General features: G+C 39.4%; 1 protein-coding gene across 3 annotated transcripts in view; it reads left to right on the top strand.

Annotated features, from left to right (window-relative positions):
• Positions 1 to 22,647, top strand: part of PLEKHA8 (pleckstrin homology domain containing A8) — an 87,143-nt gene that overhangs the window by 14,163 nt on the left and 50,333 nt on the right. The window lies entirely within an intron of this gene.

Below are 22,647 nucleotides of genomic sequence, written 5' to 3'. Positions count from 1 at the left end.
AAAAATAAACAAATTGGGCCTAATGAAACTTCAAAGCCTTCGCACAGCAACGGAAACCATAAACAAGATGAAAAGACAACCCTCAGAATGGGAGAAAATATTTGCAAATGAAGCAAGTGACAAAGGATTAATCAAAATTTACAAGCAGCTCATGCAGCTTAATAACAAAAACGAAAACAACCCAATCCAAAAATGGGCAGAAGACCTAAATAGACATTTCTCCAAAGAAGATATACAGATTGCTAACAAACACATGAAAGGATGCTCAACATCACTAATCATTAGAGAAATGCAAATCAAAACTACATTGAGATATTATCTCACACCAGTCAGAATGGCCATCATCAAGAAATCTACGAACAGTAAATGCTGTAGAGGGTATGGAGAAAAGGGAACCCTCTTGCACTGTTGGTGGGAATGTAAATTGATACAGCCACTATGGAGAACAGTATGGAGGTTCCTTAAAAAACTAAAAATAGAACTACTATATGACCCAGCAGTCCCACTACTGGGCATATACCCTGAGAAAACCATAATTCAAAAAGAGTCATGTACCAAAATGTTCATTGCAGCACTATTTACAATAGCCAGGACATGGAAGCAGCCTAAATGTCCATCGACAGATGAATTGATAAAGAAGATGTGGCACATATATACAATGGAATATTACTCAGGCATAAAAAGAAACGAAATTGAGTTATTTGTAGTGAGGTGGATGGACCTAGAGTCTGCCATACAGAGTGAAGTAAATCAGAAAGAGAAAAACAAATACTGTATGCTAACACATATATATGGAATCTAAAAAAAAATAAAAACATGGTCATGAAGAACCTAGGGGCAAGATGGGAATAAAGATGCAGACCTACTAGAGAATGGACTTGAGGACAAGGGGAGGGGGAACAGTAAGCTGGGACAAAGTGAGAGAGTGGCATGGACATATATACACTACCAAATGTAAAATAGATGGCTAGTGGGAAGCAGTTGCACAACACAGGGAGATCAGCTCAGTGCTTTGTGACCACCTAGAGGGGTGGGATAGGGAGGGTGAGAGGGAGGGATACACAAGAGGGAAGAGATACGGGGATATATGTATATGTATAACTGATTCACTTTGTTATAAAGCAGAAACTAACACACCATTGTTAAGCAGTTATACTCAAAGATGTTAAAAAAAGATGGCACATCTGGATGTTATGAGTCTGAACTTTAAGCAAAGTTTCCTGACTATTTTTTTGAGTAAGGTGATGGTGGGACATATTAGAGGGCATTGCCTAGAACAAATAAATAAAACAAATATCTAGTTTGGTAGCCCAAAGCTCACACAAAAGAGGTGACTAACAGAAGATTTTAAAGAGAATTTGGTATCATATATTGCAGTTATAGTCTCCTCACCATCTGCATGCCTGACTCTCCAGAAGACTGTCACTCTTTGAGGGCTGGCATTTTCTTTTTTCTAAATCTCCATGCCTGGAAAATTATAAGTGCTCAAAAAAAAATGCTTTCTGAGCTAATTAATGGTAAATTAAGGAGCCTATAATTTAGCTAATGCTTGGTTATTATCTGTTACTATTAGGGGTGCCTCTTCTTCTTTCCTCCCCAGCTGTGGCCAAACTCTTACTGACTCACCTGACAAAGAAACCCAAAGCTTTGTTATCTGCTGTCCTGTCTGGAGCTCCCCAAGGGAAGCTTAGTCATGATGGAGGGCTCTGATGAGGTAGAGTATAGCTGAACACCCAGGGCTGGACAGTGGACAGTACCAAGGCCATGGAGATCAAAGGTCAATAACTGAGCTTTGTTTCAATTTTAAAATGGTAGATTTTTTTCACCTTTAACGTATAGATATAACATTCATAATATGTGAGGTATAATCATCATATAATTATATGGATTATGAACACAGCAACCATAATTTGTGGTGAATAAATTAAGTCTTGACTCACTACTTGAGAAAGATTGTCAATCCTATCAAGAAATTTAATCTTCCTTTGTTTTCTTGACATTAGTTATTTTCTCATGATTATAAGAAAGAATTGTTTCCTGTTACTCTGTATTAAGATAGAGGTTTACAGGTTTTGAAAGCTGAAGGAGACTACTAGAGACTGTTAAACTCATGCTTTAATTTTGTAGAAAAGGAAACTAAAGCCAAAAGAAGTTAGGGACTTATTCAACCCTTTTGCTTCTCTTGTTCTATACCTGCTTAATTATAGTCACTAGTTTTTTCTTCTTATGGCTGATGAAATAGCACCTTTCCTTCACTTTTTTCTTTTCTTTTGGTCTGAGTTTCTGTAATGGATTTTTTTTTTTTTGCGGTACGCGGCCTCTCACTGTTGTGGCCTCTCCCGTTCCAGAGCACAGGCTCCGGATGCACAGGCTCAGCGGCCATGGCTCACGGGCCCAGCCGCTCCACGGCATGTGGGATCTTCCCAGACCAGGGCACGAACCCGTGTCCCCTGCATCGGCAGGCGGACTCTCAACCACTGTGCCACCGGGGAAGCCCTGTAATGGATTTTTAAATTTTTTTTATTTTTTGGCCACACTGCATGGCATGAGGGATCTTAGTTCCCCAGCCATGGATCAAACCCGTGCCCCCTGCAGTGGAAGCGTGGAGTCTTAACTACTGAACTGCCAGGGAAGTCCCATGTAATGGATTTAAATAGCTCCTTCTCATGTTTTTCTGCATTTCTACATGGCAACATTTCATTATGGATTTTTTAAAGTTCACAGTGTGTAAATGTTTTATTTTTATCTGTATTTTCTTTTTCTGTTTAACAGTAAGATTGTAAACTTCTGGTTTCTCATAACACCTAATCAGCAAAAGTTCTGAAAAGGCTATGATGGGTTTACAGGAAGAATGATGTACCCTAACATGAGGCTGACTAACATGAGGTTTCACTAAGTGGGCATCCCACTACTTGTTCTATTTGAGTGTTGTTTTTGGGCCAACATAGAGTAAGCCCACTGTAGCCTCTCTCCCACTGATTACAATTAAAAGCTCAGAACAAAGTACTAAAAGCAAGTGCTTGAGGACTCTGAAAAGTATAACAACAGGCAGACTGGGGAGGGAAGACAAAACTTGAATGATCAACATGATAAAGATCAACACTCTTGAAACAAACAGAAAGGCAGAGATTCTTGGCAGAGAAATATAAACTATTCAAAAGGACTAAAAGGTGGCTTCCCTGGTGGCACAGTGTTTGAGAATCTGCCTGCCAATGCAGGGGACATGGGTTCGAACCCTTGTCTGGGAGGATCCCACGTGCCACGGTGCAACTAAGCCTGTGCACCACAACTACTGAGCCTGAGCTCTAGAGCCCACGACCCACAACTACTGAGCCCACGTGCCACAGCTATGGAAGCCCGCATGCCTACAGCCCATGCTCCGCAACAGGAGAAACTACAGCAATGAGAAGCCTGCTCGCCACAACTAGAGAAAAGCCTGTGCACAGCTATGAAGACCCAATGCATCCAAAAAAAATAAAATAAAATAATAAAATAAATAAATTTATGAAAAAATAGGGCTAAAAGGACATTTTTGAACTAAAAAGTACAATATCTGAAAAAATTTTTTAATCATTCAGTAGATTGGCTTAGTAGAATGCAGATGCAGATGACACAGGAAAGAATCACTGAACTTGAATAAATCAATAGAAAGTATCTAGTCTGAAGAACAGAGAGAAAAAAGATTGGGAAAAAATGAATAAAAACTCAGGGACTTGTGGGACAATAACAAAAGGTCTAACATTCTGGCACTGGAGAAAGGAGAAAGGGAAAGGGGAAAGAAATTGGTGAAGAAAGGTGGTTTGAAAAAATAGTAACTGAAAATTTCCCAAATTAGGTAAAAGCTACAAATTTACAGATTCAAGAAGCTCAGCAAACTCCAAGCAGTATAAACTCAAAGAAAGACATACTCACACACAACATAATGAAACTGCTGAAAGCTAAAAAAAAAATCTTAAAAGCAGCAAGAGTAGAAAGACACAATACATATAGGGAAACAACAATTTCAATATCTGGGATTTCTTTTCAGAAAGCATAGAGGCTAGAAGAAAGTGGAACAACATCTTTAAAGTGCTGAAAGAAAGGAATTGTCAACACAGCATTCTGTATCCAATGAAATAGTATTCAAGGGTTACGGCAAAATAAAAATATCCTTAGATGAAGGAAAATTGTAATAAGGAAATGCTACAGGCATTTCTTTAAGCTGAGGGGAAGTGGTAATGGGGGAAGTTAGAACATCAGGATTAAAGGAAGAGCAACAGAAATGATAAATATCTGGGTAAATATAATAGACTTTTTCTCCTTTTAATTCTTTAAAATGTGTATGACTATTGGAAGCAAAAACTGTAACATTGTCATTGGGGATATAGTGTTCATTGTATGTATATGTAATATATATGATAACTATAATAAAGTTGGAAGGCTGAAAGGACTTATATGGTTTTAGGTTTGTATGTTTTACTTGAAATGATAAAACAATACTAAATAGGCTGAAAGTTAGATATGTATTTCATAAGCCCTAGAGCAACTAATGAAAAAATACCAAGAGATACAGCAAAAACTCCAATAGATAAATTAAAATGGATTCATACAATCTGAAAGAAGGCAGAAAAGGGAGGAACAAAGTAACCCTGCACCGCCCCCCCAAAAGAAACAGGAAACAATAAAAAATAATAAAATATTGTCCCTAATTCCAACCATATTGATATCTAGATCTATATCTATTAAGTGTAAGTGGTCTAAACAGATCAAGTAAAAGATACAAATGGTCAGGGGAAAAAAAGAAGACCAAACTATATGCTGTCTATGAGAAGCCTACTTTAGAGATCAAGAAAGATTGAAAGTAAAAGTATATATGAACAGATGTAAAAATTCTCAGCAAAATATTAGCAAACTGAGTCCAAAAAATATAAAAAGAATTGTACACCATGACCAATTAGAATTGATCCAGGATATGCAAGGCTGGTTCGAATTTAAAAATCAATCTATCACATCAACAGACTAAAAAAGAAAAACCACACAATCATATCAGTAGATGCAGAAAAGGCATTTGGCAAATCACCCACTCATGATAAAAACTCAGTAAAATAGGGATAGAGGAGAACTTTCTCAACTTGATAAAGACTAGCTACAAAAAACCTACAGCTGACATCATACTTAATGGTGAGAACCTAGAAACTTTTCCACCAAGATCAGGTACAAAGGAAGGATGTCCTCCCTCATCACTCCTTTTTAACCTCATACTGGAAGTCCTTTCTAATACAGTAAGGCAAGAAAAGGAAATTAAAACTACACAGATTCGGAGGACTTCCCTGGCCGTCCAGTGGTTAAGGCTCCACACTCCCAATGCAAGGGGCACAGGTTAGGTCCCTGGTCAGGGAACTAAGATCCTGCATGCTGTACGGAATGGCCAAACAAACAAACAAAAAAGTATACAGATTCTGAAGGAAGACATAAAACTGTCTTTGTTCACCAATGATATGATCGCCTATGTAGAAAATCTGAAAGAACTGACCAAAAAACTTGTACTAATAAGTGATTATAGCAAGGCTGCAGGATACAAAGTTAATGTGCAAAAGTCAATTGCTTTCCTGTATACTAACAATGAACAAGCGGAATTTGAAATTCAAAACACAATATCTTTACATTAGCACCCCTAAAAATAAAAGACTTAGGTATAAATCTAACAACATATAGGCAAGATCTATATGAGGAAAACTACGAAACTGGTGAATGAAATCAAAGAAACTTTAAATAAATGGAGAGATAGCCCATGTTCATGAATAGAAATACTCAATGTTGTCAAGATTTCAGTTCTTACCAACTTGATCTATAAATTCAATGCAATCCCAGTGAAAAATCCCAGAAAGTTATTTTATGGATGTCAACAAACTGATTCTAAAGTTTATTTGGAGGGTTGGGGGCGGGTAAAAGACCCAGAATAGCCAACACGGTATTGAGGGAGAAGAACAAAGTTGAAAGACTGACGCTACCTGACTTCAAGACTTACTATAAAGCTACAGTAGTCAGTATTGTGTGGTACTGGTGAAATAATAGACAAATAGATCCGTGTAACAAAGTAGAAAGCCCTGAAGTACACCCGCTTAAATACAATCAACTGATCTTTGACAAAGGAGCAAAGGCAGTACAATGGAGCAAAGATAGTGTCTTCAACAAATGGTACTGGAACAATTGGACTTTTATATGCAAAAAAATGAATCTAGACGCAGACCTTACACCCTTCCCCCAAATTAATTCAAAATGGATCACAGATCTAATTGTAAAATGCAAAACTATGAAACTCTTAGAAGATAGTGTTGGAGAAAATCTAGATGACCTTGGGTATTTTGATGCCTTTTTCGATAAAATCCCAAAGACACAGTCCATGAAATAAATAATTGATAAGCTGGACTTCATTAAAGTTAAAAACTTTTGCTCTGTGAAAGACAATATCAAGAGAATTAGAAGACAAATAACAGACTAAGAGAAAGTATTTGTAAAAAGACATTGGATAAAAGGACTGTTACCCAAAATACACAAAAAACTCTTAAAACTCAACAATAAGAGAACAAAGAACCCACTCTAAAAATGGGTGAAAGACCCTAACAGACACCTCACCAAAAAGATATACAGATGGCAAATAAGCATAGGAAAACTAGCTCCACATCATATGTCATCAAGGAAATGCAAATTAAAGCAATGATGAGATACCACTACACACCTGTTAGAATGGACAAAATCCAGAACACTGACAACACCAAATGCTGACAAGGGTGTGAAGCAACAGGAACTCTCAAACATTGCTGATGGGAGTGCAAAGTGGTGATGGCCACTTTAGAACAGTTTGGTGGTTTCTTACAAAACTAAACATACTCCTACCATATGATTCAGTGAATTCCCTCCTTGGTATTTATCCAAAGGAATAAAAAACTTAGGTCTACACAAAAACTTACGTTCACACAAAAACCTGCACAAGGATCTTTATAGCAGCTTTATTCATAGTTGCCAAAACTTGGAAGCAAGCAAGATATCTTTTAGTAGGTGAATGTATAAACAAACTGTGGTACATCCAGAAAATGGAATATTATTAAACACTTAAAAGACATGAGCTATTGAGCCACGAAAAGACCTGTATGAACCTTAAATATTACCAAGTGAAAGAAGTCAATCTGAAAAGGCTACATACTGAATGATTCCAATTATGTGACATTCTGGAAAAGGCAAAATTATGGAGATAGTAAAAAGATAAGTGGTTGCCGGGGGGATGGGGGTGATTGTTGTGGGAGATGAATAAGATGGGTATATATTATCATACATTTTTCCACATCCATAGAATGTACAACACCAAGGATGAACACTGAGGTAAACTATGGACTAAGGTAAATTATGGTGTGTCAATGTAAATGGTAAAAAAATGTACCGTTGCAGTGAGTGATGTTGATAATGGGGAAGGCTATGCACATGTGGAGGCAGGGGACATGTTGGGAATTTCTGCCTCCCTCTCAATTTTGTTTTAAACCTGTAATTGCTCTAAAAATTTTAAGTCTTCTTAAAAAGTTTAAAAAAAATAGGAAAAGGTATACCATGCAAACACTAATCAAAAGAAAGTTGAATTGACTATATTAACATAGACAAAGTAGACCTCAGAACAGGGAAAATTGCAAAGGATAAAGAAGACATTGCATAATTATAAAAGGACCAATTCATCAAAAAGACAGGAATCCTAAATGTGTATCAAACTAAAAGCATATTGTCAAAATATATGAAGCAAAAACTGATAGAACTGAAAGGAGAAATAGATCCACAATTAAACTTGGAAACTTCAGCATTCTTCTTTGAGTAATCCATAGAACAAGTAGACAGTAAATCACACAAAGATATAGAAGATCAGAACACTGTCAACCAACTTGACCTAATTAACAATATAGAAGAGTCTCACAACAGCAGAATACTGCATTTTTTCAAATGCACATGGAATATTCACTAAAATTGACCATATTCCGGGCATAGTAGAAACCTTACCAAATTTAAAAGAATGTTCTGTGTCTTTACAAAAAGTAAACTAGAAATCAATAAGAGGAAGATGTAGGAAATCCCCAAACATTAGGAAATTAAACAGTACACTTTTAAATAACCTGTGGGTCAGAGAAGAAGTCTCCAAGAAAATTAGAAAATATTTTCAACTTAAATTGAAAACATAACAGTGGTTGGCCAGAGGTAAAGTGTTGGGGGAGGGCTTGGCTACAAAGGGGTAGCACAAAGGAATTTTAAGGGGAGGATAATGGAGTTTTTCTGTATCTTGATTATTATGGTAGTTGTTAGAGAACTATGAATTTATCAAAGCACAGAACTGTTAACCAAAGAAGAAATTTCACTATGCATAAATTTTAAAATAAATACTAAAAAATTTAAGTGTCTTTTGAATGGAATAGTTTTTTAATTTTTTTAAGTGATGTGTTTGGATGAGCTACTTGTCACAAGACTGCTGAGTAAAAAATAAGGAAAGCTACAGTCAGACATGGGTATGACTCACAAGTAATCACTTTTTTTGGTTTGGATCTTTAAAGAAATAAGGGCATCTCTATTTAGAAATTTTGATTTTAAAATGGTGACTGTTGTGAAATAAAAAAGGAAGAAAATATAGCACAAAACCAACATGAGCTATGCCATTTTAGATCCAAATATAAGTGCATTTTTTAAAGAAAATTGTGCTCATTGAAAAAATACATGCTGTTCAACATTACTTGAACTGAAAAATGACTTGCAAACAATTGCTGTCAATTAAGTATAAAAAGACATTTGCACTATGTGAGAAAAAAGCAAGCTGTTAACAGTTTCAGAATAATGATCTTCAAATCTTTGATTTCTTTGAATAATGTTTTGTAGTTATCAGAGTATAAGTTTTACACTTCTTTTATTAAGTTTATTCCTGTTCTGTTCTTTTTGATATTGTAAATGAAATTATTTTCTTTTTAAAAATTTTTTAAATTTTATTTATTTTGGGCTGTGTTGGGTCTTCGTTGCCGTGCGTGGGCTTTCTCTAGTTGTGCAGAGCAGGGGCTACTCTTCATTGTAGTGTGCGGGCTTCTCATTGTGGTGGCTTCTATTGTTGTGGAGCACGGGCTCTAGGCACACAGGCTTCAGTAATTGTGGCTCGCAGGCTCAGTAGTTGTGGCTCGCTGGCTCTAGAGCACAGGCTTAGTAGTTGTGGCGCATGGGCTTAGTTGCTCCACGGCATGTGGGATCTTCCCCGACCAGGGATCAAACTCGTGTCCCCTGCATTGGCAGGCGGATTCTTAACCACTGTGCCACGCGGGAAGTCCTGAAATTATATTCTTAATTTCATTTTCAGATTGTTCATTGCAACTATGTAGAAGTACAATTGATATGTGTATATTGGTCTTTTTTTCTCCCCAATATCTTTATTACAGTATAATTGCTCTACAATGGTGCGTTAGCTTCTGCTGTATAACAAAGTGAATCAGCCATACATATACGCATATCCCCGTATCCCCTCCCTCTTGCGTCTCCCTCCCAGCCTCCCCATCCCAACCCTCTAGGTGGTCGCAAAGCACCGAGCTGATCTCCCTGTGCTAGGCAGCTGCTTCCCACCAGCCATCCATTCTACATTTGGTAATATATATGTCCATGCCACCCTCTCACCTCGTCCCAGCCCACACTTCCCCCTCCCCATGTCCTCAAGTCCACTCTCCACGTCTGCGTGTTTATTCCTGTCCTGCCCCTAGGTTCTTCAGACCTTTTTTTTTAGATTCCATATATATGTGTTAGCATACAGTATTTGTTTTTCTCTTTCTGACTTACTTCACTCTGTATGACAGACTCTAGGTCTATCCACCTCACTACAAATAACTCAATTTCGTTTCTTTTTATGGCTCAGTAATATTGCATTGTATATATGTGCCATTCTTTATCCATTCATCTGTCAGTGGACACTTAGGTTGCTTCCATGTCCTGGCTATTGTAAATAGTGCTGCAATGAACATGATGGTACATGACTCTTTTTGAATTATGGTTTTCTCAGGGTATATGCCCAGTAGTGGGATTGGTGGGTCATATGGTAGTTCTATTTTTAGTTTTTTAAGGAACCTCCATACTGTTCTCCATAGTGGCTGTATCAATTTACGTTCCCAACAACAGTGCAAGAGGTTTCCCTTTTCTCCACACCCTCTCCAGCATTTATTCTTTGTAGACTTTTTGATGATGGCCATTCTGACTGCTGTGAGGTGATACCTCATTGTAGTTTTGATTTGCATTTCTCTAATGATTAGTGATGTTGAGCATCCTTTCATGTGTTTGTTGGCACTCTGTATATCTTCTTTGGAGAAATGTCTATTTAGGTCTTCTGCCCATTTTTGGTTTGGGTAGTTTGTTTTTTTGATATTGAGCTGCATGAGCTGCTTGAATATTTGGAGATTAATCCTTTGTCACTTGCTTCATTTGCGAATATTTTCTCCCATTTTGAGGCTTGTCTTTTCGTCTTGTTTATGGTTTCCTTTGCTGTGCAAAACCCTTTAAGTTTCATTAGGCCCAATTTATTTATTTTTGTTTTTATTTCCCTTTCTCTAGGAGGTGGGTCAAAAAGGATCTTGCTGTGATTTATGTCATAGAGTGTTCTGCCTATGTTTTCCTCTGAGAGTTTGAGAGTGTCTGGCCTTACATTTAGGTCTTTAATCCATTTTGAGTTTATTTTTGTGTATGGTGTTAGGGAGTGTTCTAATTTCATTCTTTTACATGTAGCTGTCCAGTTTTCCTAGCACCACTTATTGAAGAGGCTGTCCTTTCTCCATTGTATATTCTTGCCTCTTTTATCAAAGATAAGGTGACTATATGTGTCTGGGTTTATCTCTGGGCTTTCTATCCTGTTCCATTGATCTATATTTCTGTTTTTGTGACAGTACCATATTGTCTGATTACTGTAACTTTGTAATATAGTCTGAAGTCAGGGAGTCTGATTCCTCCAGCTCCGTTTTTCTTTCTCAAGATTGCTTTGGCTATTCGGGGTCTTTTGCATTTCCATACAAATTGTGAAATTTTTTGTTCTAGTTCTGTGAAAAATGCCATTGGTAGTTTGATAGGGATTGCATTGAATCTTAGATTGCTTTGGGTAGTATAGTCATTCTCACAATGTTGATTCTTCCAATCCAAGAACATGGTATATCTCTCTATCTGTTTGTATCATCTTTAATTTCTTTCATCAGTGTCTTATAGTTTTCCGCATATAGGTCTTTTGTCTCCTTAGGTAGGTTTATTCCTAGGTATTTAATTCCTTTTGTTGCAGTGGTAAAAGAGAGTGTTTCTTTAATTTCTATTTCAGATCTTTCATCATTAGTGTATAGGAATGCAAGAGATTTCTGCGCATTAATTTTGTATCCCGCTACTTTACCAAATTCATTGTTTAGCTCTAGTAATTTTCTGGTAGCATCTTTAGGATTCTCTACGTATAGTATCATGTCACCTGCAAACAGTGACAGTTTTACTTCTTCTTTTCCCATTTGGATTCCTTTTATTTCTTTTTCTTCTCTGATTGCTGTGGCTAAGACTTCCAAAACTTTATTGAATAATAGTGGTGAAAGTGGGCAACCTTGTCTTGTTCCTGATCTTAGTGGAAATGGTTTCAGTTTTTCACCATTGAGGACGATGTTGGCTGTGGGTTTGTCATATGGCCTTTATTATGTTGAGGTAAGTTCCCTCTGTGCCTACTTTCTGGAGGGTTTTTATCATAAATGGGTGTTGAATTTTGTCGAAGGCTTTCTCTGCATCTATTGAGATTATCATATGGTTTTTATCCTTCAATTTGTTAATATGGTTTAACACATTGATTGAATTGAAGAATCCTTGTATTCTTGGGATAAACCCTGCTTGATCCTTTTAATGTGCTGTTGGATTGTTTGCTAGTATTTTGTTGAGGATTTTTGCATCTGTGTTCATCAGTGATATTGGCCTGTAGTTTTCTTTTTTTGTGACATCTTTGTCTGGTTTTGGTATCAGGGTGATGGTGGCCTTGTAGAATGAGTTTGGGAGTGTTCCTCCCTCTGCTGTGTTTTGGAAGTTTGAGAAGGGTAGGTGTTAGCTGTTCTCTAAATGTTTGATAGAATTCGCCTGTAAAGCCATCTGGTCCTGGGCTTTTGTTTGTTGGAAGGTTTTTAATCACAGTTTCAATTTCAGTGCTGTGATTGGTCTGTTCCTATTTTCTATTTCTTCCTGGTTCAGTCTCAGAAGGTTGTGCTTTTCTAAGAATTTGTCCATTTCTTCCAGGTTGTCCATTTTATTGGCATGTAGTTGCTTGTAGTAATCTCTCATGATCCTTTGTATTTCTGCAGTGTCAGTTGTTACTTCTCCTTTTTCATTTCTAATTCTATTGAGTCTTCTCCCTTTTTACTTGATGAATCTGGCTAATGGTTTATCAATTGTTTTTATCTTCTCAAAGAACCAGCTTTTAATTTTATTGATCTTTGCTGTCGTTTCCTTCATTTCTTTTTCATTTATTTCTGATATGATATTTATGATTGCTTTCCTTCTGCTAACTTTGGGTTTTTTTTTTTTTTCTTTCTTTAATTGGTTTAGGTGTAAGTTTAGGTTGTTTATTTAAGTTGTTTTTTTGAGGTAGGATTGTATTGCTATAAACTTCCCTCTTAGAACTGCTTTTGCTGCATCCCATGGGTTTTGGGCCATCATGTTCTCATTATCATTTGTTTTTAGGTATTTTTTTATTTCCTCTTTAATTTCTTCAGTGATTTCTTGGTTATTAAGTAGTGTATTGTTTAGCCTCCATGTGTTTGTATTTTTTACAGTTTTTTTTCTGTAATTGATTTCTAGTCTCATAGCATTGTGGTTGGAAAAGATACTTGATGTGATTTCGGTTTTCGTAAGTTTACTAAAGCTTGATTTATGATCCAAGATATGATCTATCCTGGCGAATGTTCCATGAGCCCTTGGGAAGAAAATGTATTCTGTTGTTTTTGGATGGGATGTCCTATAAATATCAGTTAAGTCCATCTTCTTTAATGTGTCATTTAAAGCTTGTTTCCTTATTTATTTTCATTTTAGATGATCTGTCCATGGGTTATAGTGGGCTGTTAAAGTCCCCTTCTATTAGTGTGTTACTGTCGGTTTCCTTTTTAATGGCTGTTAGCATTTGTCCTATGTATTGAGGTGCTTCTATGTCGGGTGCATAAATATTTACAATTCTTATATCTTCTTCTTGGATTGATCCCTTGATCACTATGTAATGTCCTTCTTTGTCTCTTGTAATAGTATTTATTTTAAAGTCTATTTTGTCTGATATAAGAATTTCTACTCCAGCTTTCTTTTGATTTCCATTTGCATGGAATATCTTTTACCATCCCCTCACTTTCAGTCTGTATGTGTCCCTGGGTCTGAAGTTGGTCTCTTGTAGACAGCATATATACGGGTCTTGTTTTTGTATCCATTCAGCCAGTCTGTGTCTTTTGGTTGGAGCATTTAATCCATTTACATTTCAGGTAACTATCGATAGGTATGTTCCAATTACCATTTTCTTAATTGTTTTGGGTTTGTTATTGTAGGTCTTTTCCTTGTGTTTCCTGCCTGGAGAAGTTCCTTTAGCATTTGTTGTAAAGCTGGTTTGGTGATGCTGAATTCTCTTAGCTTTTGCTTGCCTGTAAAGATTTTAATTTCTCCATCGAATCTGAATGAGATCCTTGCTGGGTAGAGTAATCTTGGTTGTCGGTTTTTGCCTTTCATCACTTTAAATATGTCCTGCCACTCCCTTCTGGCTTGCAGAGTTTCTGCTGAAAGATCAGCTGTTAACCTTATGGGGATTCCCTTGTATGTTATTTTTCCCTTGCTGCTTTTAATATTTTTTCTTTGTATTTAATTTTTGAGAGTTTGATTAATATGTGTCTTGGCTTGTTTCTCCTTGGATTTATCGTGTATGGGACTCTCTGTGCTTCCTGGACTTGATTAACCAGTTCCTTTCCCATATTAAGGAAATTTTCAACTATAATCTCTTCAAATATTTTCTCAGTACCTTTCTTTTTCTCTTCTTCTTCTGGGACCCCTATAATTCGAATGCTGGTGCATTTAATGTTGTCCCAGAGGTCTCTGAGACTGTCCTCAATTCTTTTTTTTTTTTTTGCGGTACAGGGGCCTTTCACTGTACGCTCCCGTTGCGGAGCACAGGCTCCAGACGCGCAGGCTCAGCGACCATGGCTCACGGGCCCAGCCGCTCCGTGGCATGTGGGATCTTCCCGGACAGGGGCACGAACCTGTGTCCCCTGCATCGGCAGGCGGACTCTCAGCCACTGTGCCACCAGGGCAGCCCCTGTCCTCAATTCTTTTAATTCTTTTTTATTCTGCTCTGCAGTAGTTATTTCCACTATTTTATCTTCCACGTCACTTATCCGTTCTCTGCCTCAGTTATTCTGCTATTGATTCCTTGTAGAGCATTTTAAATTTCATTTATTGTGTTGTTCATCATTGTTTGCTCTTTCGTTCTTCTAGGTCCTTGTTAAACGTTTCTTGTATTTTCTCCATTCTATTTCCAAGATTTTGGATCATCTTTATTATCATTACTCTGAATTCTTTTTCAGGTAGGCTGCCTGTTTCCTCTTCATTTGGTCTGGTGGGTTTTCACCTTGCTCCTTCATCTGCTGTGTGTTTCTCTGTCTTCTCATTTTGCTTAACTTACTGTGTTTGGGGTCTCCTTTTCGCAGGCTGCAAGTTCGTAGTTCCCGTTGTTTTTGGTGTCTGCCCGCAGTGGGTAAGGTTGGTTCAGTGCATTGTGTAGGCTTTCTGATGGGTGGGACTTGTGCCTGTGTTCTGGTGGATGAGGCTGGTACTTGTCTTTCTTGTGGGCAGGACCGCATCTGGTTGTGTTTTTGGGTTTCTGTGAACTTAGTATGATTTTAGGCAGCCTCTCTGCCAATGGGTGGGGTTGTGTTCCTGTCTTGCTAGTTGTTTGGCATGGGGTGTCCTGCAATGGAGATTGCTGGTCATTGACTGGAGCTGGGTCTTAGTGTTGAGACGGAGGTCTGTGGGTGAGTTTTCGCCGATTGGTATTATGAGGGCCCGGGAGGTCTCTGGGGGACCAGTGTCCTGAACTTGGCTCTCCCACCTCAGAGGCTCAGGCCTGACACCCTGCTGTAGCACCAGGACTCTGTCAGCCACATGGCTCAGAAGAAAAGGGAGAAAAAAAAGAAAAATAAATAAATAAATAAAGTTATTAAAGTCAAAAATTAAAAAAATGATTAAAATTTTAAAAAGTAATTTAAAAAAATAAGAAGAGAGCAGCCAAACCAATAAACAAATCCACCAGTGATAACAAGTGCTAAAAACTATACTAAAAGAAAATGGACAGACAGAACCCTAGGACTAATGGTAAAAGCACACCTATACAGACAGAATCACACAAAGAAGCATGCACATACACACTCACAAAAAGAGAAAAAGAAAAAAATATATACATATATAAAAAAAGAAAGAGAGAAACTAAATCAATAAACAAATCTACTAATGATGATAGTCTCTAAATACTGAAGTAAGATAAACATAAAGCCAGAAACAAATTAGATGCAGAAAGCAAACCCAAAGTCTACAACTGCTCCCAAAGTCCACCTCCTCAATTTGGGATGATTCGTTGTCTATTCAGATATTCCAGAGATGCAGGGTACATCAAGTTGATTGTGGAGATTTAATCCACTGCTCCCGAGGCTGCTGGGAGAGATTTCCTTTTCTCTTCTTTGTTCGCACGGCTCCCGGGGTTCAGCTTTGGTTTTGGACACGCCTCTGCGTGTAGGTCTTCTAAGTGTGTCTGTTCTTCACTCAGACAGCAGGGGGTTAAAGGAGCCGCTGATTAGGGGGCTCTGCCTCACTCAGGCTGGGTGGAGGGCAGGGTACGGAATGCGGGGCGACCACGTGGCGGCAGAGGACAGCGTGACGTTGCACCAACCTGAGACGTGCCATGTGTTCTCCCGGAGAAGTTGTACCTGGGTCACAGGACCCTGGCCGTGGCGGGTTGCACAGGCTCCCGGGAGGGGAGGTGTGGATAGTGACCAGTGCTTGCACACAGGCTTCTTGGTGGCTGCAGCAGCAGCCTTAGTGTCTCATGCCCGTCTCTGGGGTCCGCAATGATAGATGCGGCGCGCGCCCATCTCTTGAGCTCGTTTAGGCGGTGCTCTGAATCCCCTCTCCTCGCGCACCCCGAAACAGTGGTCTCTTTACTCTTAGGCAGTTTGAGACTTTTTCCTGGACTCCCTCGCGGCTAGCTGTGGTGCACTAGCCCCCTTCAGGCTGTGTGCACGCAGCCAACCCCAGTCCTCTCCCTGGGATCCGACCTCCAAAGCCCGAGCCTCAGCTCCCAACCCCCAGCCGCCCCGGCAGGTGAGAAGACAAGCCTCTCAGGGTGGTGAGTGCTGGTCGGCACCGATTCTCTGTGCGGGAATCTCTCTGCTTTGCCCTCTGCACCCCTGTTACTGCGCTCTCCTCCGTGGCTCCAAAGCCTCCCCCCCACCCCGCCACCCCTTGTCTCCACCAGTGAGGGGGCCTCCTAGTGTGTGGAAAGTTTTCCTCCTTCACAGCTCCCTCCCAGACATGCAGGTCACATGCCTTTTCTTTTGTGTCTATTTTTCCTTTTGCCCTACCCAGGTACATGCAGAGTTTCTTGCCTTTTGGGAGGTCTGAGGTCTTCTGCCAGCGTTCAGTAGGTGTTCTTCCAGATGTAGACGTATTTTTGATGTATTTGTGAGGAGGAAGGTGATCTGCACATCTTACTCCTTTGCCATCTTGAAGGTCTTCCGCATGTATTGGTCTTATATCTTGCAACTTTGCTGAACTCATTTATTCTAATAGTTTTTTAAGTAAGTGGATTCCTTTTTTTTTAATATACAGGAGCATGTCTGTGAATAGAGGTAGATTTGCTTCTTCCCTTCCTCTCTGGATGCCTTTTGTAGTCTAATTGCCCTGGCTAGAACCTCCAATACAGTGTTAAATAGAAGTGGTGAAAGCAAGCATCTTTATCTTATCCCTGATCTCAGGGGAAAGCATCCAGTCTTTTGTCATTGGGTGTGATGTTAGCTGTGGGGTTTTTGTAGATGCCTTTATCAGGTTGAAGAAGTTCCCTTCTATACCTAGTTTGTTAAGAGTTTTTATTATGAAAGGGTATTAGATTCTGTCAAATGCTTTTTATATATTTAGTGAGATAATCATGTGATACCTTAGAAATATTAAAGAAAAATCCAACTCAGGGTTGAAGTGAAAAATGGACATCTATTAGTCCATGTAACTGAAAAGTCCAGAGGGTATCTTATCTATAGGTATTACACAGTCTGATCGAAGTGTTCAAAAAATGTCATCTAGATTTGCTTCCTTTCCCTGCCTCCCTCAGATCCTCCCACCCGCTTTCCTTGTATGTGTCTATCATGTTTAGGTCCATGTGATGGCAAAATGACTTCCAGCAGCTCCAGGTAAACATCTTTGAGACCAAAGAAAAAAGAGAGACAGTCTCCATTTCTCTCCACCTTTCCCCAGTCCCAGCAAAAGTCCCAGAATTATTTCTGGTTGGATCCCTTGCCTGTCTTGGAACATATCATTGAGGAAAGGGGATGTGAAGCTCCATTTAAGCCTGAATCATAGGCCCACCCTGGGGCTAGTCAGCCCAGCCCAAACTACCTGGATAGAGTGTGCAGAAGGGGGTTTTCAGGAACAGAAATGTGGGAGGTGGATGCTGGGTTGCCAAAAATAAATGTCCACTGTACCTTCTATAGTGAAATAATCCAAGATAATACAAAATATGTGAAATGGGCATTTAAATACTTTAACCCCCTAGCCCATCCCTGGCAGCGGTAGCTTATATGAGCTAAAACTTTTCCCTGCTCATGGAAGTTTCTTGTCTAATCTTCTAAGCAGGGAGTTTGGCTGACACCACTTTCCATGGCTAGTAAGGGATGGCAAAAAAAAGGGAGTAGGGTTGGACAGGAAGATAGTCTAATGGTAATTGAATGGATCAGGGACTGGTATAGACCCACAGTTTTCATCTGCTCTTTTGTTACCTTGAATATTTTATCATTTTCAAGTGTATTAGGGTTCTCCAGAGAAACAGAACCATATATATACCTATAAGGAGATTTATGATAGGAATTGGCTCATGCAGTTATGGAGATTGTGAAGTCCTACAGTCTTTTCTCAGCAAGCTGGAGAACCAGGAAGGCTGGTAACACAATTCAGTCTGAGTTTACAGGCCTGAGAATCGAGGGTGGTGGATGGTTCAAGTCCTGGTCTGAGTCTAAAAGCCCAAGAATGAGGAGCATCAGTGTCCAGGGCAGGAGAAGATGGGTGTTGCAGCTCAGGCACAGAGAGGAGATTCACCCTTCCTCTGCCTTTCTGTTCTACTCAGGCCCTCATTAGATTGGATGATGTCCACCCGCATTGTTGATGGCAATCTTTACTCAGTCTGCTGATCCAAATGCTAATATCTCCCAGAGACCCCCTCACAGACACACCCAGAAATAATGGTTTACCAGCTATCTGAGCATCTGGTAGGCCAGTCAAGTTCATACATAAAATTAGCCATCACCCAAACCAAGGTAACAGCAGATTAATTTAAAACAGGAAGTGCATTAATGGCCTCTTCATCATGCATGCCTCCTTTCTCATGCAATTCATGCATCATTCCTGAGCTGTATCTGAGCTTCCCAGGAGTGTACATCGTGAAAGAGCAGTGTGTCTCTACATTACTCTGGACTCTCCATTGCTCTGCCATTAAATCTCAGATAATGGGAATGAGACGTCTGTGGTCTCTTAACATGCCTTCTGAAATTCTGAAATTCTAGGAACTTTATGCTTTAAGGAAAAGTTTTTCTTGGTCATAGTTTTTATAGTTACAAACTACAGAATAAAATAATTGAAACTCTTCTAGTGTCATTATAACTTTTCCTAGGTAAATACAGAACCTATTACAGAGAAGGTATTATTTCAGTTACTATTATCATTTACAAGCTACCTTTAAAACATATTGCAGCTGTGCTGTGTGCGTGTGTGTGTGTGTTTGGGTTATTTAACATTTTTCAGATTCCTGTAAGATAAACCTAGTTTATACCACATTTTTTTCAATTTTTAGGCATTTTTTTTCACATTCCAACAGCTCTGAAGTCATGAAGCATCTGAGAATGAGTATCATGCCATTGCTTAATGGGCAGGTTATTTTTTGTTTTTTTTTAATTGAAGTATAATTGATTTACAATGTGTTAGTTTCTGGTATACAGCAAAGTGACTCAGTTATATATATATTTTTTCTTTTTCATATTCTTTTCCATTATAGGTTGTTAGAAGAGATGTTGAATATAGTTCCCTGTGCTATACATTAGGACCTTGTTGTTTATCTATTTTCTATACAGTAGTTTGCATCTGCTAATCCCAAACTCCTAATTTATCCCTCCCCCTTTGATAACCCTTTGATAACCATAAGTTTGTTTTCTGTGTCTGAGTCTATTACTGTTTTGTAAGTTCATTCGTATCTTATTTTAGATTTCACACATAAGTGATATCGTATGATATTTGTCTTTCTCTGTCTGATTTACTTCACTTAGTATGATAATCTCTAGGTCCATCCGTGTAGCTGTAAATGGAATTTTTTCATTCTCTTTTATGGCTGAGTATTCCTTTGTGTGTGTGTGTGTGTGTGTACACACCACATCTTCTTTATCCATTCATCTGTTGATGGACATTTAGGTTGCTTCCATGTCTTGGCTATTGTAAATAGTGCTGCTGTGAACATAGGGGTGCGTGTAGCTTTTTGAATTAGAGTCTTTTCCAGATATATGCCCAGGAGTGGGATTGCTGGATCATACAGTAACTCTGTTTTTAGTTTTTTAAGAAACCCCCATACTGTTTTCCATAGTGGCTGCACCAATTTACATTCCCACCATCAGTGTAGCAGGGCTCCCTTTTCTCCACACCCTCTCCAGCATTTATTATTTGTAGACTTTTTAATGATGGCCATTCTGACTGGTGTGAGGTGACACCTCATGGTAGTTTTGATTTGCATTTCTCTGATAATTAGTGATATTGAGCATCCTTTCATGTGCCTATTGGTCATCTGTATGTCTTCTCTGGAGAAATGACTGTTTAGGTCTTCTGCCCGTTTTTTGATTGGGTTGTTTGTTTTTTGTTATTGAGTTGTATGAGCTATTTGTGTATTTTGGAAATTAAGCCTTGTCGGTCACATCACATGCAAATATTTTAGTTTATCTTCAAATTAATGGTATGTGATGGTTAATTTTTTGTGTCAACTTGCCTGGGCCATGGGGTGCCCAGACATTTGACCTAACATCATTCTGGGTGTGTCTGAGGGTGTTTCTGGATGAGATTAACATTTGAACGGGTAGACTGAGTAAAGTAAATCGCTTTCCCTAGTGTGAGTGGATCTCATCCAGTCAGTCGGAGACCTAAGTAGAACAAAAAGGCTGAGTAAGGGGTAGCTCCTCCTGCTTGATTGTTGAGCTGGGATACTGGTCTTTTCCGGTTTTCTCAGTCTCACTGAAACACTGGCTCTTCTTGGGTCTCAAGCCTGATGACTTTTGGACTGGAATTACAAATTGGCTCTCCTGATTCTCTAGCTTGCTGACTGCAGATCTTGGAATTTTGCAGCCTCTATAATTGCATGAGAAAATTCCTTATAATAAATTATATATAGATATACATACATGTTATTGGTTCTGTTTCTTTGGAGAACCAAGACTAATACAGATGGGGTCCTAAATTATAAAATATGATGATTGAGGGTATGCTGAACTCCCTCTACTTGAGAGTCATAGTGGATTTGGAGAGTGTTCACACCAAACATAATCATGGGAGTTGAGCTGTAAGGGAGAAGATGCTACTGTTCTGTACCAGGATAGCTTTCTAGCAATGGGGAGTCAAGGTTTGGGGGTTGTTATGCCAGGAGGGACAGTGTTAGAAAGACATAGTTTTCTTCCCAACTCTGTTGTGTACTTCCTGTGTGACTTTAGATAGGTCACTTAATCTACCTGGGATTGGTTTCCTTCTCTGTAAAATGAGCTGGTTGGACTAGGTGATTTCAAAGGCCCTTTCCGTTTCTCAGATTCTTAGGAATTGATTCTTCTGTTTCAGTGAGGGGAGATGGCATAAGGTATAAATAATGACTCTCTTGCAAAGGGCTACAATATCACTAATAATATCTGACTCCAGGAGTGTTGATTATCTACCCAACAAGACAATCTGATGATCAGTTTGATTTCCTGGATTGTAATGTCTGTGCCAAGAATAGTAGCCCTCGGGTTTGTGTTTCCGTAGAATTTGAAGCCAAGGTCAGGAAGCATCACCTTCTGAAATAAAATTTTCAAGTTCACCCCAAGAGGTTGTCTAGCCAGTAATCAACTTGTGGGGGTGTTGAGATAAGGCCGTGGGGCTCCTGATGTCCAGTAAAGGGTCTAGGTTCATCTCTGGGAAGGAAGTCCCCAGTATAAGATGGAATAAGAGGAACATAAGCCATAGTTGTAGAATACGTTACTCATCTTTGATTGAGAAGGCTTATAGGGAAGGGTATTTCAGTGACTGGTATGAGGGTGGATATTGAGAATTGGTCTTTATCCAATTTTGTTTAAGGAAGTGAGAGATGTGGTACCTGAGCAGGCCTGAGTGTTCTGGTTCCTAGAAAGCAGACCCTGATGAAGTAAATGATGAGTGAAACATCTCGCTTGCCACCTAACTCCTGTGCCTGAGCTTAGATTTAGTGCTGACCATTCAGCCTCCTGATTAAAAATGTAAGTTTCCCTGAACTATGATCTTAGGCTGTGGGTGCTCCAGGAAGTGTACTAAATCTTCTGTTATAACGTAATAAATTGATGCTGTTACCAGAAGGGGAACCCCTTCCAGGGCCCAAGAGTGGGCTCTTGTCTAACACCCGGGAATGAATTGTCCGAGGAGACACACATGCTGACAAAGCAAAAGACTTTATTGGGAAGGGCCCCCCGGGGGGGAGAGCAGCAGGGAAAGGAAACCCAGGAGAACTGCTCTGCCACGTAGCTCACATCTCAGGTTTTATAGTAATGGGGTTAGCTTGCCGGGTTGTCTCTGGCCAGTCATCTTGCTTGTGCCCATATTTGGTCCAATTCCTGGTGACGCACGCATCTCTCAGTCAAGGTGGTTTCCAGCGTCAGGGTTTCTGGGACATCGGCAGGACATATTATGGCTGGCATCTCCTCCCTCCTTTTGGCCCCTCCCGATTTCTGCCAGCTGGTGGTAGCTGGTCAGTTCCGTGTTTCTTATTGAGACCTCCTGTTGTGAGATAACTCATGCAAGCAGTTATTATTCTGCCTGGCCAGGGTGGGCGGTTTCAGTTAGTGGTTCCCTAACAATACTACTGTGACATCAGTTGGTGACTTACGTATTTAGCCGGTGTGAGTCAATTCCCAAGGGCCCATCAGGTATGTACCTGAGCAGCCCTTGGGGCTCTGCGCAAAGCGCCTACCAGCCTTCGCTCCAGCTGTCTCAGCTGTAGAAGAGTCTGGTGAGAGAAGTGTATCCTTAAAAGCCTATGGCATTTCAGAGAAGGAAAAAATACATCTGATGAGGAGACTAACAAGGCTTCTGCAGAGGTAGTCAGGGATGACATTTTAGGAAGATCCAGTTTGA

This window comes from Delphinapterus leucas, chromosome 9 (genome assembly GCF_059928025.1).
Source record: "Delphinapterus leucas isolate spDelLeu-1000000601 "Yukka" chromosome 9, BTC_Dleu_Yukka2, whole genome shotgun sequence".
Lineage (NCBI taxonomy): Eukaryota > Metazoa > Chordata > Mammalia > Artiodactyla > Monodontidae > Delphinapterus > Delphinapterus leucas.
The sequence above is the reverse complement of the archived record's forward strand: the minus strand, read 5'-3'. Positions and strand labels throughout refer to the sequence as shown.